This window comes from Terrapene carolina, unplaced genomic scaffold, assembly GCF_002925995.2.
Source record: "Terrapene carolina triunguis isolate 2854851 unplaced genomic scaffold, T_m_triunguis-2.0 Scaffold22, whole genome shotgun sequence".
In the NCBI taxonomy this organism is placed as follows: domain Eukaryota; kingdom Metazoa; phylum Chordata; order Testudines; family Emydidae; genus Terrapene; species Terrapene triunguis.
The window spans coordinates 8448896-8452996 of NW_020664373.1; the positions used below are offsets into that span (position 1 = coordinate 8448896).

General features: G+C 51.8%; 1 protein-coding gene across 1 annotated transcript in view; it reads left to right on the forward strand.

Moving 5' to 3' along the window:
- The first annotated feature begins 548 nt into the window (after positions 1-548).
- LOC112117533 (transcription elongation factor A N-terminal and central domain-containing protein) overlaps positions 549-4101 on the forward strand; it is a 30970-nt gene continuing 27417 nt past the window's right edge. Inside the window, exons 1-2 of the transcript XR_003369651.1 lie at positions 549-600; positions 2319-2533. The gene's annotated coding sequence lies outside the window, so the exon portion shown is untranslated. The remainder of the gene's footprint in view (positions 601-2318; positions 2534-4101) is intronic.

A 4101-nucleotide genomic window follows, 5' to 3' on the forward strand; every position in this document is an offset into this window, starting at 1 on the left:
AGGGAGGGACGTTGGTTCATCAGGAAGTTGCGATCTAGTCACCTATAGAGCTGGTCCTGAGAGATGCCAGCACAGAAACCATTGGGGCCATTTTAGCCCTGCAGCTGGCTCCCTCTAGCTTTCCGTTACTGAAACTGCTTATACATGTCTGGCCACCAAGTAGGAATGGTATTTCACTCAGCCCTCCCGCAACAGCGTCTCCCCGGTCTAGGGGCGGGACACTGCTGCGGGTCAGGGAACAGCGGGGACGGGATTGTGTGTTACAGTCACTCTCGCCCCTGGCGAGGGGGCGCGGGGAGGCAAGAGACAGCGCGGCTCAGGTGCCCCACTCTCTCGCTGCCTTTCCCGCCGAAACAGCAACCCTCCCCCGTTTGTGTCGTCACACCGGCCGCAAATTAGGAGTAGACGTAAGGGCACAGCGAGGGCAACGGTAACAGCGAAGGTTACTGGGCATGCTCAGTTCGGGTGAGCATGCTCAGTGCACCCAAAGTAGGGAAGTGGGAGAGGGCGCTGTTTGTGTCGTCACAGGCCCGCCCTGCACGTCACCGGCAAGATGGCGGCGCCCTGCGAGGCGGAGGAGCCCCCTGCCCCAACTCGGAGGTAACGGTCGCTGCCCCGCTCCAGTGATACCGGGGAGAGACCCCCTGCCCTCCCGCCGCTAATGTCTGGGGGCACCCCTGCGTCCCCCCAGTGATAACGGGAGCTAGATTTAGGGGCACCCTGCAGCAAGGGGCGGGAGGCACCGTCTCTCCTAACCCCGTGTCTGCGCTCTAGAGCTGGGGCTCCCCGCGCCGGGCATTTCCCGGGGGAGGGGGAGAAACAGCAACATTTCAATTCACCTGGGTTCTACACGGTTTGTTTTGTGTTAACCTGAACCATGGAGGTGAAACTCAGCCAAACCCCTCCCCTTGTAACAAGGAGAGAGGGGTTACAGTGTCTCCCACCCCCAGGAGGGGGGTAAGCGGTTTGGGCCCCACTTCATTCCAAAGTTTTGCAAACTGAATCCACTTTGTTTGAAAACCTAGACCCAGGCAGGTTTCACCTCCCTTTGGATTTTGTTGCTAATGATCAACACACTCTAGTGTTTTTCTGGATCAGCAAAAACAATGAGGAGTCCTTGTGGCACCTTATAGACAAACAAATGTATTTGGGCATAAGCTTTTGTGGGCTAGAACCCACTTCATCAGATGCATGCATGGATACCTGCTACTGTATTTTCCACTCCATGCGTCTGATGAAGTGGGTTCTAGCCCACGAAAGCTTATGCCCAAATACATTTGTTTGTCTATAAGGTGCCACAAGGACTCCTCGTTGTTTTTACACTCTAGTCTTGGTGCTGTAATAAGCCATGAGGTGGAATGAAGTGTAGAGGATCTCTTGACTTCTGTAGTCAGCTGTTTACACTATTAACTCCTTCTCAGTCTAAGGTAATAGTCACAGACATACACAGTACACATTTTTATTTATGATAGACCCAGTTCACAGATAGTTTGCAGTCCTTTTGCACCAGCTATGCTTGAACAATGGCATGCAGATCATCATTATTTATATTACCAGGTCACCTAGGCACCCAAGTCATGGAGTAGAACCCTGTTGTGCTAGGCTCTGGTACAAACACAGAGCAGAAAGACAGTCCCTGCTCCAAAGAGCTTACAATCTAAGGGCACGTCTTCACTGGCAATGTTAAAGCGCTGCCACGGCAGAGCCTTAATGTGGCTTGTGTAGTCACAGCACAGCGCTGGGAGAGAACTCTTAAAAAACCCACCTCCACGAGGGACGCGGCTCCCAGCACTGGTGCGCTGTCTATACTGGCACGTTACAGCGCTGAAACTTGCAGTGTACGGGGTGTGTTTTTTCACACCCCAGGGCAAGAAAGTTGCAGCACTGTAAAGTGTCAGTGTAGACAAGCCCTAAGCAACAGTATGGTTCCACCAGCAAAAGGGGCTTTCTAGGATGCTCTTGCTTCGCATCTATTTCCTGGCTTCTACAGGGGCCTTGGGAAACCGTGTGCAAGCTAGTAGGCTGAGCTATCCTCCTTCCAAGAGCCCAAGAATTGAGAAAGCATAAGTTGTCCCAACCTTTCTCCCTGGGCCAGGTTGTGCAAGAGCACGGGTTAATTTAGCTTATGGTGCCTATAATAGGATAAGTGCTTTACAAGTCAAGGTCCCTGTTTCCAGGAGTTTAGAATATAAACATCAGTAGAAAAAAGATAAAAATGGCATTCAGCAAAAACAAGTGACTGAGCAAGTAACTATATTCAGCATTTGTCTTGTAGCTCTATGTTAAACTTTGTCTTCTCTCTTTCCATCATGTTAAAGGGATGATAAGGAGTTTGGGAAGAGAGAACAAGATGTACTCAGATAATACAGTGATGAGAAGCAGTATATAACCCTCAGATAGAAGGATAAGAGCCTTGTGGGAGAAATGAGTTTTAAGGAAAGATTTGAAAGGCACATTTTGGACCATAGTGAAAATATGCCGCTTTCTTCAGTAACAATCTACTATGGGATTGATTGCCTGAGTAATTTTCATGGTGAGTTTTCTATCTAGGTTCTTATCTTGATATCTGACACCTTGTCTGCACTGGAGTTTGCCTTTGTTACAGCCATTGATGGCCAGTCATGGGTGTAGCTACACTAGTGCAAAAGTTATGTCTACACTACAGAAGAAGTTTTGCTGCCAATGTATGTCAGGGCCAGGGAATGGTTAGCTTGGCCTAGCATCAGGCACAGGCCAAGGGAGCCAGATACCAGGAATCAGGTTGGGCTGGAACACCCAGATATCAGAATCAAGAAAAACCAGAGGGCAGAAACCAGGAGATACTTACCAACAGTCAGGCCAAATCAGGATACCAGGTCAGGATCAGAAGGCTGGAACAGGTAAACACTAAACCAGCAGTCCTGGATAGGGTAAAGCTCACTTGGTCAAACAACTTCCTGTTTCCTTCCCTGACTTACATAGGGACTGTGGCCCAGTCAGGAGCTTTGGAGGTCTCCAAATCAGAATGTAGGAGCAGGGTTTGTGCTTCACTTGTGCTTCATGGACCCTGGTCCCAGGTGCTGTCTCTAAGCTGCTAGGTGGAGGATTGGAGTAGGATGAGTCCCAAGATACTGAGAGACCCAGGTTTGAGATCCATGGGGCCAGACGTAGGAATGCCACGTCCCTGAACTACATTACCTGTGTTGACAGAAGCACTCTTCTGTTGACATAGCTGCATCTCCACTGAGGATTTTGTCAGCATAGCTATGTTGGTCAGGGGTGTTTTTTCATACCCCTGACCAATGGAGCTAAGCTAATAGTACTTTTAAGTGTAGGCGAAGCCCTGGTGTAGATAGACAAAGGTGGTATAAAGCAACTGTTTTCCCCCAGCTTAAAGGAGAGGTAAGCTGCACTGGTACAAATAGGTATCAGTGCAGCTGGTAGTTTTGCTAGTCTACAGCAGCGTTTCTCAAATGCGGCCACTGTGGCCACATGCAACCTCCAAGGGCTTTTTGTACAGCCACAGCTTCCTGGCAGGGGCAAAAGCAGGGGCCCTCCCCCAGAGCTGCCAGCAGGGGTTCGGCCCTATCTCCCTCTGGAGCCACAAATGAAGGCAAGCGGTGGGGCTTGGGGTTCAGACCTGGGGTGGCGGGTAGCAGGCTCCAGCTGTGTGGCAGCGGGCTCCATCCCCAGGGCTTTGAGCCCTGACCCCGGCCCTGGCCCCAGGCTCACCCCCCCCACACCCCATCCGCTGCGTCCTCTGGCCCCAGGCTCTGGCAGTGCGGGAGTGGGCTCTGATTTCCAGCCGCAGGGTTTCGGACTCCAGCCATCATACCACGCGATCCAGCCCTGCCCCCCAGCCGTGCGGCAGTGACTGCCAGCCCCAAGCTCACCCTCCCCCCCATATCACTCCTGGCCCCCACTGCATCCTCCGGCCCCAGTCCCTGGCTGCACAGCTGCAGGGCTCCAGTCCCTGGACTCATCCCCCCCATCATCTCTGGCCCCCCGCTGCCTCCCTACTCACCTCGCCATCCAGGGCTTAATTTGTCCCCCAGATTGCCAGGACTAAGTAAGTCTGTTGTGAAAACTGTTATTCATAGGTTTGTTAATATCACTTTTCAC